The sequence below is a fragment of the Mixophyes fleayi genome, chromosome 9 (assembly GCF_038048845.1).
Source record: "Mixophyes fleayi isolate aMixFle1 chromosome 9, aMixFle1.hap1, whole genome shotgun sequence".
NCBI classification, from domain to species: domain Eukaryota; kingdom Metazoa; phylum Chordata; class Amphibia; order Anura; family Limnodynastidae; genus Mixophyes; species Mixophyes fleayi.
The window spans coordinates 121,915,140-121,934,791 of NC_134410.1; the positions used below are offsets into that span (position 1 = coordinate 121,915,140).

Below are 19,652 nucleotides of genomic sequence, written 5' to 3' on the forward strand. Positions count from 1 at the left end.
ACTTCCTGTCTATCAACCTACGGAGAGACAACGCAGACAGAGGAACAGAAGACAATAGGGACACGTAGATCTTAGAACCAGCACTGTAGTGGTATTACTTTTCGAACTGTATGAAATGGCCCTATCTGTGTGGTGTTTGCGTGGGTTTCCACCGGGTGCTCCGGTTTCCTCCCACACTCCAAAAACATACTAGTAGGTTAATTGGCTGCTATTAAATTGACCTTAGTCTGTGTATCGGTCTGCGTCTGTCTGTGTGTGTGTTAGGGAATTTAGACTGTAAGCCCCAATGTGGCAGGGACTGATGTGAGTGAGCGAATTTAGTGGCGCTATATAAATAAATGATAATAATAAATAAAAAGAAGACTATCATTGTACTGTATTTACAGTGGATGGAGATCTGGGTCCTTTTAACCCAACTCACAGGGATGGAGAAGTTTCAATTCGGAGCGATGTGCGCAGAGGTAAAATACACTTCAAGTACAGCTCTAATAAAGATAAAACATTTAATATTACTTATCCATTACGTGCACTCGCTATTGTGGATGGCTGAAGCAATATCATTAGGACAGTATCCTACTGGGATTTTCTACAAACAAAAAGCTGAAATTCCAGTAAGTTATGCGACTGACATCACTATGCCCCGCCCCTGTGCATGCATACACCAATCACCCAATCAGTTTGCGTACCAGAAGTTTGCCAGCCTGTCACACACACTCACAGACATGGCAACCTTCTGCAGAGGAGAGAGAGAGAGCAGGGTGGACATACTATGTCTATCGTACCCTTCTGCTCAGTAACACACAGCCTTTCATATCGGTTTGTGGCTCTTTGTCGGCATAAGGGTTAACGGCAGGACTGCGGCTGTAAGACACAAGGTTGGGGTCAGGACCGCCATGCAGACATCATTACCGGCGGAACAGCCCCGGCCGCAGCGAGTAAACAAGAGTAGCTTCTGCCGGACGCCAGCTGGTCCTCGTACTCTCGCATGGAGCACTTGGCCAGGAGCTCCTGGACGCTCTGTGATTTCCACAAACAACGATTAGTTAGTGCACGAAAAAAACGCTTCCAGCACTTTGTCATCGGGTCACCGTCTCCCCTTGTGCTCCCCCACCTCCTGCTGGTCCTAACCACAAGCCCATAGCAGATCAAAGAGGACATTACCCAAGGCCCACAAGCAAGGGTCCCGCAGGCACGGCCAAAAGACTTCCCGGTACAATGTGTTTGGTTCTGACCGGGCTGCTACCTGCGCCGAATCTGTACGGTCGCTCGGGTTTCTTCCCACTGTCCCCAAGTTATACTTGCTGGGTTACTCGTCTGCTGATTAAGTTGCCCGTGGTGTGGGTCGTGTGCCTGTGGTAGGGAAATAATCTATAAAACTCCTCTGGGGGCCCAAATTAAGCTCCCTGTACTCTGCTTTGGAGTTATGTAAATAAAAGATAAGAAAATAAATCAAATTAAACATAAACAGAGTTTTGAAATACTTTTTAAGAGTCTGCGGTTGTTGCTGGGTCTAGTGATTCTCACAAAGAGAGTTTAATCAGTATCGCAGCAGCGTGGAATAGAGCATCAATCCTAAACCAATTCATAGAATCAGAACTTTACATTCTTATTTACAACGCAACATCAGGAGGTAACTAACGGCTGTGGAACTACAAGTCCAGAAGCTTGCAGGCCATCCTGGGACTAATAGTTCCACCACATCCTGAGAACCAACCTACGTATCTTTGGACACCGACAATAATCTAGTTTGCCTCAAGATTTAAAGAAGCATGGCCAAAAACCAGCGTACAAGCAATGTTTTTAGTAAAAATGGCAGGAGTGCATTTAAAAGATAAAAACAAAATCAAAGTAATCAGAAGGCGGACAACCCACAACACATCGTTACTCAGAGAAGTACCTAAGGTATTTCATTTAGCACGCTGTGGCCCAGTGAAACAAGCAAGTGGTATCAAAGCATCGATCGTATACAAAAAAAGAAGGTCACAGTATTACAGGACAGTAAATCGCGCTGGTTTCAGTAGAAATACAGACGTACGAAGCAAATTCATCTCAGGGGAGGGCGTTCAGCCCCCTTCTCAGAAGTAAGGCAAGTGTAGAGTTACATCAGGAAGGGAATCCTGCAGACTCGCTAAATGTGTTTCACAGGAGCGAAGACGCCAGTGAAAATATTTACTGTAAAGTAGTTTCACAGTTATCCACACAGAACGCGCTGGGGAACTTCCGATGAATTTTTGCTAAGGTCTTCACCCCTGCTAAAAAAAAAAATACAAAAAAAAATGAAAGTTCCACCAGGTACAGGATGTCCTTTTATTGAACGCGAGGGAAATACGTCTAACGTCCACATCTGGCCCAAGCAGCCGGTGTCCTTTTAGCGCCACATGTAATTAACGTGTGCTAAAGTTTACCTGACAAGTACACACAACGGAGCGGATACCAGTTCAATCAGCTGGTGACACTGCAGAGGACAGGAACCAATCATATTGCAGGAATAAGGAGTATGATGGTTAGCAATGCTGCAGCACGGTGGCTCGGTGGTTAGCACTTCTGCCTCACAGCACTGGGGTCATGAGTTTGATTCTCGACCATGGTCTTATCTGTATGAGAAAGTATGTTCTCCCTGTGTTTGCGTGGGTTTCATCCTACACTCCAAAAACATACTGGTAGGTTAATTGGCTGCTATCAAAATTGACCCTAGTCTGTGCGGGTGTTAGGGAATTTAGACGGTAAGCTCCAATGGGGCAGGGACTAATGATAATGAGTTCTCTGTACAGTGCTGTGGAATTAGTGGCGCTATATATATAAATAAATAAATGATGATGATGGTACTTGGGTCATTATTATTACTGATATCTTTTTATTTATAAAATACGGACATATTACATAGTGCTGTGCATTGAGGGGTGTGTGTGTGTGAGAGTGTCTTTAGACTGAAAGCTCAAATGGAGCAACTGAGATGGCTGTAAATGTAAAGTGCTTTAAGACCTATTGGGAGGAAGGTGCTAGATAACCAATTATTAGCAACATTATTATTACTTAGTAATATGACAGCCGTCCATATACTTGAGGAGCTGCTTAAACACAACAGAGCTTGTGGACTCCTGAAGGGAGATTTATCATAACATTCTAAAAAGGAAAAGTAGAGGTGTTGGCCATAGCAACCAATCAGATTCCAGCTCTCATTTATCTTGAATGTACTAGATTGATAGCTAGAATCTGATTGGTTGCTATGGGCAACACCTCCACTATTTCTTTTTAGAATGTTGGATAAACCTATGTTCTAGTCACTTTAGCAGGTCACTCTCACTAATACTGCTTCTGCCCATAACATGGCTGCCTCTACTGTGAGTAATTAGCAGGGGCTGACAACTCAGCTCTCTCCTTTACACCTGCACCACAGACAATCACGTATTTTAAGATGATCCCTTTAGTCTTTCAACATTTAGACAACAATCCAGTCCGGAGATCTCACACAACAGCCGTCTTTCATACCAACGTGTGAGGTGCTGGGGCTGTCAGGGCCCCTGTGTAACCTAACACAGAGGTGCCATATTTTACATTGCACCGTTAGTAGTTTCCCCACAGGGATGTCCAAACCAGGGGAGATGGCCGCTAAAGTGTTTTTGTTGGACAAATGACACAGAGCCAGATAAATTTAAATGTCCCCACAGTCGCTGCCATTTTGACACACTAATCCCTGCGCACCTCCATAAAACGAAATCACACAGAAATCGCGCAAGATGACACTAAAGAAGTAAAACGAGAATTGAGCGCGAGGGCGTTTGGATACCCAACGAATAAAACAAAATACACCTAAAGGGACTCTAAAGCTAGTTTTTTTCCCTTTGGACTTGTCGAATTCAATCATTCGTCTACTTTCTATGTCTAGTTAGACTGCTTTCAGAGGTCACCGTTCAGGAGAGGTGCCATTAAGTGCCTTCTCTTCTCGATAATTCCTTTATTTTCTCCAGGAGCTCTGCTATTAATGAGATTAGAGTAAGGCGTGTCCCTTTTGAAGGTTAGGGGTCTATTCCTGTGGCCCCTGAAGTGCATCAGGGTGCCTATATCACTGCATTATTAGGATTGGGCCTGTTTGAGTCTATTTAACCCTTGCAGGGACTAATCTAACAGACATGTGAAAGCCATTTGTAGAGTTATCAGATCCCGTCTAGAGATGGTCAGTGTGAATCAGCCCCTTAGGAAACATCCTAATCCCTGGCCTGTGTGACTACTCCCAATTATACCAGTTACAGACGTCACTGTAGCTCAATTGTCCGTATGTTTGCTATCAGACAGCTAATCTACTTCACTACAGCGACTGTGAGTCACGCTTAACCAGACCACTTACCCGAAATACAGTCAGACACAGAATAAAGATGGGCCCCATGGATTATTTAACAATTTTAATTAAATTAGTTGTATGCCCTGCACATGTTATTGAACAGCCAAGGTGGACAAAAACAATCCAAAATAAAAGTATTTAAAAATGTGACACTAGTATCGCACTTGCTCACACAGTATGGGAGGAGCGTCAAGACAGCTCGTTACAGTTCTGGGAGGAACACGGGCAGCATAAAAGAACGTTAGACAGCCTGAAAAACTGAGGCCAATTCAGGTCAGCTCTTGGAGAGCGCTTTGCAGCAAAAAAAAAAAAAAAAGAAGCCTAACAAACCGAAATGAAAAGACCGCTACCCTGGTAAGGGCAGTCTTCCCAGGCTTATCCCTTTCTCCTTGAATACTTAAAAAAGAAAAACAAACTTCCTAATGGTGCCCAAGGACCATAAATACCGGGATGTAGCGAAACATTCCACAGGAATTGCCGCTGTCCGAAACGCAGTGATGTCACAGAAAGATGGGCAAGTAGAGGGGCCTGAGAGCAACGGCTACCAAATACCCGTTTAAACAATACACTTATAGGAAAATAAACTACAGGTGAAAATAATAAAAGTGTGTTTTTCCCAAGCTACAGAGGGAAAGTCAAGAAAATCCAATGGATAAAGAATGTTCTGTCTATATTTCAAATAACACCAAATTATGTCTGGATCTCCCCCCCCCCCCCTGACCCAACGTCGGTCATACCCCAACCCCGGCCATGTGGGAGATGGGACACAGTGCTAGACATAAACTCATTGTGTTGAGCGGAGAGTCTTAAAACATCACAGATGGCTCGGAGAAGCGATCCCCAGGGGTCCCCGCTGCAGACTAAACAGTGGGAGATATTAAAAACAGAAAATAACTAAACAGACTACACCCCCCCCTGGAACTCGCAGTCAGACTTCACAGAAGCTGTGTGTGCGCACGAGCCGTGCCAAGAAATCAACTCCGCGGCCATATGCGCACAATGCAGCCCCAGTGTGCCAGCAGCTGACGGGCATCTATGCCGTGCCCACCGTGCCCAGATGGCAGAGGGGCAGGGAGATACTAGATCCCGTGCTTCAACGCAGGCCAAGCGGAGGGACCGCATCTCAGTGACAGGATTAGGGCCCTTCCGTTGCTGCGTTAACCAGCTGATAGCGCGCCTGGTTAAACAAGTAATTAGGTGGGTAGGAGATTTATTAATTCAAGTCCGGGATCCAAGGATCCTAAGCACAACAGAAATTTTAACCAATATTGAGTTGTGCCCATTTTAATTATTTATTTAACGTGGCTACCCAGTACACAGGACATTAACATCGCTCAGAGTTAATTCATTTGTAAAATGGGCTGCTCATCTTAACGTCATTATCATCATCTATTTATATAGCGCCGCTAATTCCGCAGCGCTGTACAGAGAACTCACTCACATCAGTCCCTGCCCTATTGGGGCTTACAGTCTAAATTCCCTAATATACACACACAGACCAAGAGAGACTAAGGTCAATTTGATAGCAGCCAATTAACCTACTAGTATGTTTTTTGAAGTGTGGGAGGAAACCCACGCAAACACGGGGAGAACATACAAACTCCACACAGATAAGGCCATGGTCGGGAATTAAATTCATGACCCCAGTGCTGTGAGGCAGAGGTGCTAACCACTGAGCCACAATGCATCACAAAGATTCTTTATCCAACCACTAAGCCACCGTGCTGCCCATGAAATAATATTGCTTTATATCCTAGCCTACGCATTGGAAGTTTCTTTAAAGGTGAATTGCCACCAATTGGGAAAAAAACACTCTATAAACAGCAACAAACAAAGCCATATTTATCATTTTCATGCAACATACAATGGATTCCTTTTTGTACAGCGCAGTAGTATATGTTGGCACCATGCATAGATTACAAAAACATGGAGCTTTTAGACATCAGCCACGGTGGTGGCAAGTAACGGAGTGGCTTATTAAACCGCGTAACGTTGGACAGGATGGAGGCAAACACAGATCCGTTAAGCGGACAGTTTAGGCGCCTAAACAAATTCAATTTAAAACTACACTTTTCTATTTGGTTTTCGTACCCAACTGAACAAGAGCGAAATAAACTCAGAACCAACAAGGCGTGAAAAGTTACACACTTTAGTAACTAATCATCACTAAGTGAACAGGATATGTGTCGGACGGCACAACAAGGAAACCTTTGGTTCTCACGCTGTTAAGAGACTAGAATTCATGGTATGCTGAGACTTGTAGTTCCCCCCAACAGCCACAAACTGCCTAATTAAAAAAATAAGAATGCAAAAGATTAGTCTGAAGGAATACATTTGTATGAAAGATTGTCTCAAGTCCACCCTACTGTGTATGACCCCCTCCGCAGACACATCCAATACATAGAAAAACAAATTCCTAAAGGGGAATGACTTGTGCCCCCCCCCTCCAGTCCCCACATTACAGCCACATGCAGATTGTATCTTTCCTGCAAGACAGAGAGCTGTTTTGGTGAACTCACAACTCCCCACAGGGGGATTTGTCTAGATCAACCCCATAAATCAGGCCGAATAGATCTGTGGTTGGCGCAGAAAAAAAGCATTTGCAGAAGAGCACAAACCACACACACACACAGCACGGAATTCAGATTAACCCCCGCACCATCGCCCGTCTTCAAGGACAGGCGCTTCTGAGGGTCCCGCTTCGCTCATGATCTGGGAAGGAAACGTCAGGCTTTAATTAACTATCAAGATGAGACATGAGACGTTAATGATAAAAACAAACAAAAATAATGATTTGTGGCTGACTGAAAGAAAAAAAAAATGTTCTTGAGTCTTAAATGCAAAAGCACATGCAAGCAAAGCATAGGTCTCAGACGTCTTTGAGGGCTACACCAATAAGTATGAGAATGGGGCCTGTGACATCGCTGAGGTGACCTGTGAGGCCCAAAGTGGAAGCAGCCATTTTGTGGGGTGAACCAATATGGCTTAGAAGGTCGCTTATCAATTCAGCGTCAGGGATGTCACCGGTTCCGTGGCTGTATAAAATTTTAATTTCAGAACACAAAATGGCTGCCTACACTGCGTGACTTACAAAGTACCTCAGTGATGACTCAAGTCCCTAGTGAATTGATTACGCTAGCTTTGAATATTGTTTTACTACACAAAATGGCTGCCGCTACTCTCTGCCTTACTCAGTGATGTCGCTGGTTCCTACTAAACTGATAGGCTACTCTCTCATGCATATTGGTTCACCCTCCAAAATGGCAGCCTCCACTGCAAGCTGGCAACCATTGCATTTTAAAACCTCCCTCACAAATGCGGATTTCTACCAGGCACGTGCTGTCCACTCCAACCAGCTCAACTGACCTGGGAAATCTGGTTGGATGCTCACATGCAGATTGTGATCAATGGCCGACCACACACCATGTGATCAATGGCCGACCACACACCATGTGATCAATGGCCAACCACACACCATGTGATCAATGGCCAACCACACACCATGGGCCTTGCGGTCCTAACTGCGAAATTACCTGATCTCTTATGTGGCCAAGTAGGACAACGCTCTGGTCATTATGGAATAGGCACCTTGCCTCGACCAGGGGACTCCTTCCTGCACACATATTTATATTTGACCAGACATTTTGAGAGCCGATATAATGGTTGTATATTCATGAGCACTGAATCTATTAATTCACTAGGAACCAGTGACCTCTCAGAAGGTCATAGTGTCTCAGTGAAGACGTTGGGTCATAATGAACTGATAAATATTAGTCAAAAGTACCTCAGAGATGTCACTGATCCCTAGCGGATGGATAGGCTGCATTGTCATGAACAAAATGGCTGCCGTCGCTACGCGCAGGCGAAATGTACTTAAACACGCAAGAGCATGACATCAGACCCCGAATTTCTGAGCTTCGGTACCATAATAAGAGATCGCTATAGGCATAAATAATTTAGTTTCATTTATCTTCTGGAAGATCACAGAACACAATCTCTAAACCTCTAAAAGTTCACAGCCCCTCCTCTCAGGAGACATTGAAATACAAAGGAAAAACACGTCTCACGCATCAAGTCTCTGGCCAGAAAAACAATTCCTTTATAGTCAGCTCTTCCCAAAAGACAGAGATTTGTGAAATTCACACGTTTATTAACATTGCATGCAGATGAAAGACGCTGAACTCCGAAGGGCTGCCATGTCACATTCCAGCCTCAGAAATAACACTGGAATAAGTTCCAACTGATCGTTACGTGAGAGACAGCTCCGTACTAAAACGGAAAATAAGTGTAAATATGTGATCATTAATGGCAGCACCCAGTAAATCTCCGTTAGTTCTGGTGCCTAAGAGATGGAATAGTGTTACATGGTCATTGTTTGCAAGACTTTTTGTTCCCAATTTACTTGTTTATTATACTGTTATACCCTATACCCTATGCATAGGCAAACCGAGGGGGGGGGGGGGGGGGGAAACCCCCTCCAAGCCTGGGGCACTGTATAATTGAGGTGGCTAGACCCTGCCCCCGCTTCACACGGCTCTGCTTGAAAAGGGAGAGCTGCGTGCACCTAACAGTAGTACACGCAGCATTGCCCATGTATATTATGGGGATAGGAAGAGTTGGAGAGCAGCCAAGTACTGTCTAATATTATAGCTACGCCCCCATGCATGCTGGTCACACCCACTGGTGGTGTGGTGTGGAAACCCCTCTCTACAAATCCTGCGTTTGCCCCTGCTATGGTGTCCTGTACTGTACCGCTATACTGTTTTGTGACGGTATTATGCTGCCCCGCAATAAATACTTTTCTGTAATACCCAATGTTACCTCTTACCCCTATACACTGTGCTGGGATACTAAATGCTGTCCTGGCATGTCTTTTACAATTATATGCTGTACTGTGACACCCTATGCTGTCCTATTTCACACCACAACATAGTGTCGTGTGATAACTACATGCTGTGCCGTGATCGGCTACTTTATGCTTCACTATATTCTATGCTGTGATACCCTATACTACCCTGTGATACCCTATAGCGCTATAAACGGCGATATCCATTGCTGCCCTGTACCGCTATATACTATGCAGTTATACCCTATACCCTGTGATACCTTATATCACTAAATACTGTGAAGTTATACCCTATGCTGCCCTATACGACTACATACTATGCTGTGATACCCTAAACTACCCTGTAATACCTTATACCGCTATCTTCTGTGCAGCGATACCCTATACTTCCCTGTACCGCTATATACCTTGCTGTGATACTCTATGCCGACCCGTGATTTCCTAAAGTATAGAGGAGCTGTTGGCCTGGCACAGAGAGGAGCACAGGAAGCTCTCTGTGCATCTACTAAGGATATTCCTCCCACCCAACCTGCAGGGAAGCTGCTCCTCATAGCTCTCCCCACTCAATCACAGGCTGCAAACTCTCCCCCTTTCTGGAGGTCTTAGGTCAGAGCAAATAGCCCAATACATACACAAACCAACACAATTTTTCAGTGACAACAATCTGGGTTCACCTAAATGGCCCATATATATATATATATATATATATATATATATATATATATATATATATATATATATATATATATGGGCCATTTATTTATATAGCGCAACTGATTCTGCAGCGCTGTACAGAGAACTCATTCACATCAGTCCCTGCCCCATTGGAGCTTACAGTGTAAATTCCCTAACATACACACACACAGACAGACAGACAGAGAAGGAGAGAGAGAGACTAGGGTCAATTTTGATAGCAGCCAATTAACCTACTAGTATGTTTTTGGAGTATGGGAGGAAACCGGAGCACCCAGAGGAAACCCACGCAAACACGGGGAGAACATACAAACACCACACAGATAAGGCCACGCTTGGGAATTTAACTCATGACCCCAGCGCTGTGAGGCAGAAGTGCTAACCACTTAGCCATATATATATAAAAAATAACAAACTACACCGCACCATTAATATCAATTATTTAAAGCAACTAGAATGTGTCAGTTGTTATAGGGAAGGTGGAAGTAGAAGACTGACTCTCTATGAACTGAGTAATGTTGGACAATATGCATTTATACAGCGCAGCTAAAACATTTACTTACATACAATTCTCAATCGCATACTGCCATCTAGTGACAAAAGTAATGATACCACCCTGGGCAGCAGAGCTGACAAGAATATGGTGGAAAGTCACTAAATCCAAACCATAAGTTGCCTTCAGAGATCACCTTGATTCTTATACAAGTGTCCTGCCCTGCAAAACCCTTCAGGTTAGTCTAATGTGTCAACATTCTCAGGCTGTGGGGTCCTTTAATGGGATTACTGTCAGGAAGTCTGTGTGTAGGAAAAAACATTCACCTACTACCATCACTACTGCACATAAAATATATTCAGTTCTGAGAAGTTCCTCAAACATTTACATATTTATCTATGAATGTCAATAGCTGTGTTAGTGGCTCATTCAAGTGCACTTCTAATCTCGCCTTCAACTTTCTTCCTGTAAACTTTGCTCTCATATAATGCAGTCGAAGCAAATAAAAATGTAAAAAAATTTGGGGGGATCTTTACGAACATTATAGAGTGTGGGATTTTTTTTAATATTAGAATAAGTTATGCACCGTGTTACATTAGAGTCCTCTTTTAATAAAGAAAATACAACAAAAGCATGGTCCGAAAATAACGGTCCAATTACAACAGAACAATGACCTGCAGACCACACCAATAGGAAAACAGATAGGAGTGCAGGAGTAACAGGTATTACATGCTAAGATTAACGGTAAGACTTCACCACAAGTACAATATATAGTTCTGGTGGCCCTATCCCCAAATACACATTAATACAGTAGAATTCAAACAATGTAAACCTCCTGGAGACCATCCAGTTCACAACGCAAAACATGAATAAGTTCCATAAAATAACATATTTACATACGCTTTCTATTGTCAATGCCGAAATAATGGGAATGTGTTCTACCCAGTTTGATAGTACTGAATCCTTGTCTTTTATTTTTATCACAAAACGTCGTCACTGATTCTGTCAAATACTTGAAATTCAATAAAAAGAGAAAAAAAAACATTTGGGGCCTTATTTAATGTAACTGGTATTTAAATGCTATAGGGCATATTCAATTAGGATTCGCGGCTGCGCTGTTAAAGTGCCATTACGGTACCGCGATGTTGCGGTACTGGGACCCGTGCGGCTGCGTGTAATCGCGGCTGCGAATCCTAATTGAATATGCCCCAATATTTTTTTCTCAAACGTTTTGGGAAAATATGTACGGCTGCTGCTGTTAAATGATAACGTTGATCCACACGCTTACCGTTATCTATTGCAAATTACGTCTCGTCTTTTTATGAAACCTTCTGCTTTTCCGTTTGTCCTTTTTTTTGTTCTTTCAATAAAATTTATAATGCAAAAATAAATAAATAAGAAGAAACAATTGCGAGAAAGGACACTAGAATGGTACATGGGCTGTATGACTCTTATCTGGAGAGACGGTTTGAAAAGCTGGTCATAGCGGCTGTGATATGGTAGCAGGTATCAGGCCCGATACCACAACCAAAAATCAATCAGATCACTCTGGGACGTGATGGTAAAAGCTGTCGGAAGCAGATGACCGCTGTCTGTGTGTGACCATCTTTTGAGCACAATAAGCATTATATTTCGGCCATCTACATGCATGATCAAAAACAAATTGGTAGGTTAATTGGCTGCTATTAAATTGCCCTTAGTCTCTCTCAGTCTGTCTGTGTGTATATTAGGGAATTTAGACTGTAAGCTCCAATGGGGCAGGGACTAATGTGAGTGAGTTCTCTGTACAGCGCTGCGGAATTAGTGGCGCTATATAAATAGATGATGATGATGGTGATGAAATTGGGTGCTGATCTTTAGGCAAGCTTTTATTTATGTTATTTTGTGTCTATGAAGCATGCATTGGTTGTACTTCACAGACAAAAATGCAGTTTGATTACAGTTTGACACTGTGCATAAAATATATATTCACTACTGATAAGTATAATAAAACTTAAAAATCCTGCAGTGTGTCTGCGCTCAGGACCGGCAGTGTCCATAGATCTCTATGGATTGTGCAGAGTAAGGATCTTTTCAGCCGATGGTTCTGACAGATGAAGATCTGACGGTAAATCTTGTAAAACGTGTATAGTGTGTACACAGGAATCAGCTGATCGGGACTTCGGTCATTGGTAAAATTGTTAACAATATCGCATCGGGAGAATTTGTCTGTAGTGTAATGTAGTGTGTACCCCACCTTACTGTACAAATCTATATATAATATCATCATCATTCATCATCATCATTTATTTATATAGCGCCAACATATTCCGTAGCGCTTTACAATTGGGGACAAACATAATAAACTAATAAACAAACTGGGTAAAACAGACAAAGAGGTGAGAAGGCCCTGCTCGCAAGCTTACAATCTATGGGACAATGGGAGATTGACACATGAGGTTAAGTATACATTTTGCATCTTGGCCCAGCCAGACTGCAAAGGTAAGGTGACTCATAAGCTAAATGATCCTGTCACACAACAATGTTGGTCAGGGGGTAGTTGTCTTGTGTGAAATTGTGTAACAGGCTAAAGGTAGTGAGGTTAAGAGGGTGGTTGAGGAATATTATAAGCTTGTCTGAATAGGTAGGTTTTCAGAGAACGCTTGAAATTTTGTAGACCAGAGGACTGTCTTATTGTGCGAGGGAGAGAGTTCCATAGAGTGGGTGGGTGAACCTGATCCCCCACCCGCCTCAGTTAAAAGGAAAATCACTGTGGTATTGAGCGATGATTGATGGCTCGGTCGCAATGTACACGCATAGAAACCAGGCGAGGTGAGGTCACCCTTTCATGCGTCACATTTAAATATCTCATTGGTTGTAGAACTGTACTTATAAATGTGTTTTAAAATTATGCAAAAAGGCATCCCATATAAAGTAAGTATAATAAGTATTATTATGGGGCCGATATGAGTCTCACTCTGACATCCTGTACACATTTAGGGCTAGATCTACTAAACTGCGGGTTTGACAAAAGTGGAGATGTTGCCTATAGCAACCAATCAGATTCTAGCTGTCATTTATTTAATGCATTCTACAAAATGACAGCTAGAATCTGATTGGTTGCTATAGGCAACATCTCCACTTTTTCAAACCCGCAGTTTAGTAAATATACCCCTTAGAGTGGTCTGCCCAGAATATATAATAATTACCCACAGACAAGCCACCAAACGTGAAAAACACACGCTCCCATTTTAACACACACAATTGTCAATATCTCTAGTACACTGTACCTGTGACGTCCGCTGTAGAATCTCAGTGTTCAACGTGTTCCAGATAATTCCTGGAAGATAAAATCACAAATAAATATGTGATCTCAAGGAGGAGACCTTGGAACTGAAGGTCTCATGACCTATATTGTATTACTGAAGAAATAAAATTTAACCTATGTCGCAATTCTATTACAGGCGTACCAGTAGCAATACGTAATAGGTGTACACTTTGGCAGAGCGGTGGAAAAGGTACAGTTCACAGAGAGGTTTATGACACTTGGAGACAGTGAGGTGTAACAGGAAGTAAGTGGAGACTTGTAGTTGTGTGAATTGGGATTGGGATAAAAATTGTTTTCTCCTTTTCAAAATCTTTCTGAAGAGCAGACAAGTATGGCTGCCAGTTACACTTACAGACTGAGGGGTATATTTACTAAACTGCATGTTTGAAAAAGTGGAGATGTTGCCTATGGCAACCAATCAGATTCTCGCCCTCATTTATATTTTACATTCTATAAAAAGATAGCTTAAATCTGATCTACACTTATTCAACTGCCTTCATGTTAAATGTATTTATTCAATGCCTGTACGGTATACTGACCTCATGTAGCACTGTTGTCTTAGGCTATGACGTTGCTTTCGTCCCCCATGCCCCTCTCCAATCCCTCAACTATGTTATTCAAACCCAATAAAATGTTTTTTAAAAAGTCAAATAATATAGTTCAGATTTTTATGTGCACACTAAATACTATTCATACCGATGACTGAACAGCTTATGGGGCAGATTTAATTGGCTGCTAGGTGCCGCCGGACATCGCCTTGTAGCTTGGTAATAAACATTTTCCCTTACTTTGTTTCTTCAGGCTGCTATTAATGATCTATAGCCCTGCCCAGGTTGCAGTGCCATGTGACTGCCATGGCGACCACAGTCACATGGCACATGATGTAGTGAGCAGAGAGGCTTTAGAACACCACTCTGAGTTCAGTCTGGTCGTGCGCTGTAGAATTGCCCCCCCCCCCCCCCCCTCTCTCTCTTCCATCACATGACCACAGAGGCTCGCTACACAGTACATATCACTAAGACGTATGAAAAGAGCAGGAATGGGAGCTATGTAAAGCAATTAAGACATGAAATTATTTGCATATTTGTAAATGTGATTCTAGCAACTATCAATTTAATGTATAGATTTAGCTATACACTGACACACAAATGTATTTCAGCAGAGTCTATGACTGGCAACCTCACCATCAGAGAGATTTTGAAAAGGAGATGATTTGTAGGAAGACAGCGAAGAAAAATGCATATACATGTGTAAGAGGTACATCACTTGCTATTTAAAGAAAAAAAAGTATATGTGGAATTGTTGCTTTACCCATTTGCTGTATGTTCTATAATATAAAAGGAGAGCAGACCCTCTCTGATGTCCATTCCACAATGCATTACATAAGAAGTCAGAGTTTTTACCTTTTTTCATTCCAGCGACAGAACTACATACAATATACTAGTCGATGCTGTGCTGTATACCGATATGGGCACTGCACTGTATAGTGGCTATGATGAAGCTAATATTTATTAACTGGCAATCTTCATTTTTATACCATTGCCCATTCTCCATACGAATGTAGCAAGTTGCTATGTTCGTTCCAAAAATTGCCTATGCTTTGGGGATGTGACACAATTAAAAATGGGGAAAGTATCATACCGTTTCCTCATTTTTTAGTTCCCGGAAATAAAAAATATGTTGGGGATTTTATCTTTGGTCTGTTTGATTTTTTTTAATGATTATTAGTCTGTTTCTTTAAAATACATAAAGAAGAATCCCTGTCAGACTAACGACATACCCTCTTTAATTTATAGAGGTGGCTCAGTGGTTAGCACTTCTACCTCACAGCGCTGGGGTCATGAGTTCAATTCCCGACCATGGCCCTATCTGTGTGGAGTTTGTATGTTCTCCCCGTGTTTCCTCCGGGTGCTCCGGTTTCCTTCCACACTCCAAAAACATACTGGTAGGTTAATTGGCTGCTAACAAAATTGACCCTAGTCTCTCTCTCTCTCTCTCTGTCTGTCTGTGTGTGTATATTAGGGAATTTAGACTGTAAGCTCCAATGGTGCAGGGGCTGATGTGAGTGAGTTCTCTGTACAGCGCTGCGGAATCAGTGGCGCTTTATAAATAAATGGTGATGACGATAGAGCATGCATAGCAGTAATATCTAATGAAAACGACTTACAGCATCTAAAGTAGTGTTGACAATTGACACATTTTCAGTCATAAATGTTTTTAATTATGCACGTTTGGTGAAGGCTAAAAGTTAACAGACGAAAAAACAAGAGCATAAATAAGTTACGTCGTGACAAAAGTAACATATAGCATTGGCATGCATCCTATGGCATACAAAACCAGCTGGGCAAAATGCCCCATTCTACACATTATGCCAGTTTTCCATTGGTATAAAAGATGCCACTGACCTATAGCCTCTGCATTGCTGGCTGCCCTGGAACAGAACTGGTTAGAGCAGAGTATTTCAACTGCACATAGCACTTGCACTGATTTATACCTCAGGTAAGTGTAATAAATGTGTTATTACCATTCCCCAGTGTTGCATTAATCTCACCTATTCTCAAACAAGTCCTGGAAGTACCTCCAAACAGGCCAGGGGCTCAGAGTGTGGAACTCAGGACAACCTGTCACACTAACAAGGATATACTGTAGTTCTGGCCTGACTGGAAAACCCCAGGAAACACATATAATACGTCAGCTGTAGGTGCCTCCGTCACCCATTAATATTCGTGCATTTTATATTGAACTTCCATTGCACTCTATAGTCCTGAGGGCAAGGGCTACCAAGTACTCTACGAACCGGCCACCCATCCAAAATACTCACTTTATCCGAGCAGTGTCACCTTCCTCTGTAATCCGCACACGCTTTCCTCACCCGGAACCTTTCTTACCGTGCTCCTGCGCAGCCCGGACCGGTTACTGGTGAGGGACTGACGCCAGAGTGAAGCCGCAAGTTCTTCTACGCACAGTGTTTCCACGGCAACTGGTAGGCAAGTGATTAGAATGCACAGAACCCGGAAGTAACGTGTCCCCTTAAGTCATGGAGCTAAATATTGTTTTATTTCAGCAGCCCCTGAGTATCTCTGACCTATCCCTTGTAAATAAATAATATAGCTATGATTATGTGTCCAGGATTAAATGCCTGTAAACCAGACTTAAGCAATCTGAGGCACCCCAACTTTTGTGGAACTACAAGTACCATACTTTGCCAGGCAAATGGACTTGTAGTTGCAGCTCAGCTGAAGAGCCTGGCTTTGTTTCCCATAAATAGCTGTGATGTTTGTGCAATATGCAGTCAATGGTTCCATCTTTCTATGGTGAATATTAAGTTACAGGGGACTCCATTTTATTTTTATTATTATTAACTGTATTTATCTTTATGTAGCAGCAACATATAACACATCGTGTTACAGAGAGATTTTAATAACTCACTTCTGCCCTAGTTCTCTACCACACTAACACTATACTTGTAAATCAAGAGCATAACATGTAATCACCCCACCCCAAAAAAAAAAATCATTTTGGGGTGGGGGAAGGTAGTTGACAATACATATCAATCTGCTGCAGAGTCCCCCATTAAGCTCCACTGAGTATACTTGGGGGGCTGGCACATGCTCATTGAAGCACCATTTAGGCTTTCAGTTCCTGAACTAAAAACAGGGCACCCCGCTACTGCATGGACTGCTCCGGCATCATTTCCACCACTGGTCCCACCTGCTGATTTTAGGGACTGTTCTGCCATCCCGGCAGACAGGACTATTATCCCGAATGATGAGACTCATGGGAACTGTGGGCTGCTCCCCACTGCTCTGCTGTGCTCAACTGGAGTACATTGGCTGAGGTGTTTTTAGGGGAGTTGCGTTAGGGGTTGACCACACTTTCTTTTTGGCAGGTAATGCACACACTGTCCAGAGGAACACAGGAGCCGATTCAATTCCTTGTGCTGTGCCGCAGTGTGCCTCTGAGACGGTGGCATGGGCACTTGGTGGCGATGCAACATCTCAGATTTTGCCCTGTACCCCATAGAGTTCTGCAGGAAAAATCTGAAATGTTGGGGTACCGGTACCCTTTTACCTGGAAATGTGCACATCCGAAGATTGCGGGGATGTTCTGCGGCACACCACGTAGTATTGAATTGCCCCTCTAAAATGTCAGGGTGTAAGCACACAAACGTTGACCTAATGTTTTAGTAGCACTCTTAAAAAACTCGCACATACAGGGAGAACCTATAAACTTCACGCATACACATATGCACATGCTATATACCCTGTATCAGACAGAATGTGAGGTCTCAGAAGTTGCTTCCGAGTTGTACTAGTCCCTCTCCCAGTCCAAATATTTCTCTTCCAAGACTGGTCCTGCTCAAGTTCCAGTCTTTGAAGCTAGATTATAGGTATCATATCCTATTCAGTAAAAGTGTATTAGTAAATAGAATTGCTTGTTATAATACCAAATTTGCTTGCCAGAAGGCATACTCAAGAACATCTGGTAAAAGACAAAGGTTAGGTGAAAAGAACAGAAATGCCAGGACAGTTATTTAAACAAAGAAAAAAAAACAACAGACAAATAGTTATTGTGTTGAATTAAGCCGGATATATTCTGAATATCTATACTGTAACAATCTTCTGGAATGCAGCAATCGTCTGAATTATTGACTGCAGCATGTCATCATATTTTAGATCTATCTGCTTTTAAATGACTCGCCTTGTCACTCCAGAACTGGATTTTCTGCATGCCTGGACCATATCGTCAGTAGTATCGCTGTAAATGTCTGTAGATTTCCAAAAAGGTATGCAAAGAGGAAATTGTTCCATTATTCACACATTAGATTCACTTAAGAAACGAGCAGTACTTTACAAATAGAGAAAGAGAACTTGTTTCCCCTGTGTTCTTTACAGACCTCATTTATAAACAGCTTTTAAGAAAAATAATAGGTTTTAGTAAGTCTAAATGATATATCATCATCATCATCATTTACTTATATAGCGCCAGCAAATTCCGTAGCGCTTTACAATTGGGGATGTATACAAAAAATATATATACCTAGGCACTTCAATAATCAGTAATGTAAAAGTAAATTTGCCCTAAAAAAAATCTAACTGCAGGTTAACTCATCTAAAAAGAGAAAGGTGTTTAAAGGTAATTTTTTTTTTTCAAATAAATGGTGAAAACAAGATAATATAGAATCCAGTAAGAAATATTGTAGAATTCTTAATAAGAGGAACAGGCTCCCAATATATACTTAGAAATCTTTAAAAGCACATTTAACAATAGTATATTATCATCATCAAAATTCCATTGCACTGAGAATAAATCTGCAAAGTAAGTCTATTAGATATTGTATATATAAACAGCACACAGTATAATCGAGCATGTAATAAACACCTCTAATTGAGTATATTGATTTCTTGTGGTTCTTGCCACTTATTAACATAATGTAAATGCTGTATGGTCTCGTAGATCGTGAGTATAAGAATGTCTATAGCTGGTAATTGTATCCCAAGGGGTATATTTACTAAACTGCGGGTTTGAAAAAGTGGAGATGTTGCCTGTAGCAACCAATCAGATTCTAGCAGTCATTTTGTAGAATGTGCTAAACAAATGAAAGCTAGAATCTGATTGGTTACTATAGGCAACATCTCCATATTTTAAACTCGCAGTTTAGTAAATATACCCCAGATCTCTTAGGAACACACATGAATGACGTAAATAAACTTTTTTAAAATTTTAAGGGGTAGATTGATCAAACCTTCTAAAAATTAAAAGTGCTGGTGTTTCCCAGAGCAACCAATCAGATTCTAGCTATCATTTATTTCGTACATTCTACGAAATGATAGCTAGAATCTGATTGGTTGTTATAAAAGTTGGCAAGTATGAAAATAAAGGTAACAAAATCACTTACAGCCCACTAGAATAAATTGATGTACCATGGGAGGCCAGGAGCTACCACAAGGCAACCCCAAACTCCCATGGGCGC

At 42.1% G+C, this 19,652-nt stretch overlaps 2 protein-coding genes across 6 annotated transcripts in view; one reads left to right on the top strand and one right to left on the bottom strand.

Annotated features, from left to right (window-relative positions):
• The window catches only part of EXD3 (exonuclease 3'-5' domain containing 3), a 160,120-nt gene extending 143,515 nt beyond the window's left edge, over positions 1–16,605 (bottom strand). The window contains exons 1-2 of one of the 3 annotated variants that reach the window (XM_075185409.1): positions 16,500–16,604; positions 13,641–13,690 (exon numbers count right to left, since the gene is read on the bottom strand). The gene's annotated coding sequence lies outside the window, so the exon portion shown is untranslated. The other 2 variants (XM_075185406.1, XM_075185407.1) reach the window with 2 other exon arrangements.
• Positions 1–19,652, top strand: part of NOXA1 (NADPH oxidase activator 1) — a 192,403-nt gene that overhangs the window by 139,772 nt on the left and 32,979 nt on the right. Inside the window, exons 1-2 of one of the 3 annotated variants that reach the window (XM_075185412.1) lie at positions 16,558–16,661; positions 18,355–18,464. The gene's annotated coding sequence lies outside the window, so the exon portion shown is untranslated. Of the gene's footprint in view, positions 1–16,557; positions 16,662–18,354; positions 18,465–19,652 lie in introns of those variants that run through there. The other 2 variants (XM_075185411.1, XM_075185413.1) reach the window with 2 other exon arrangements.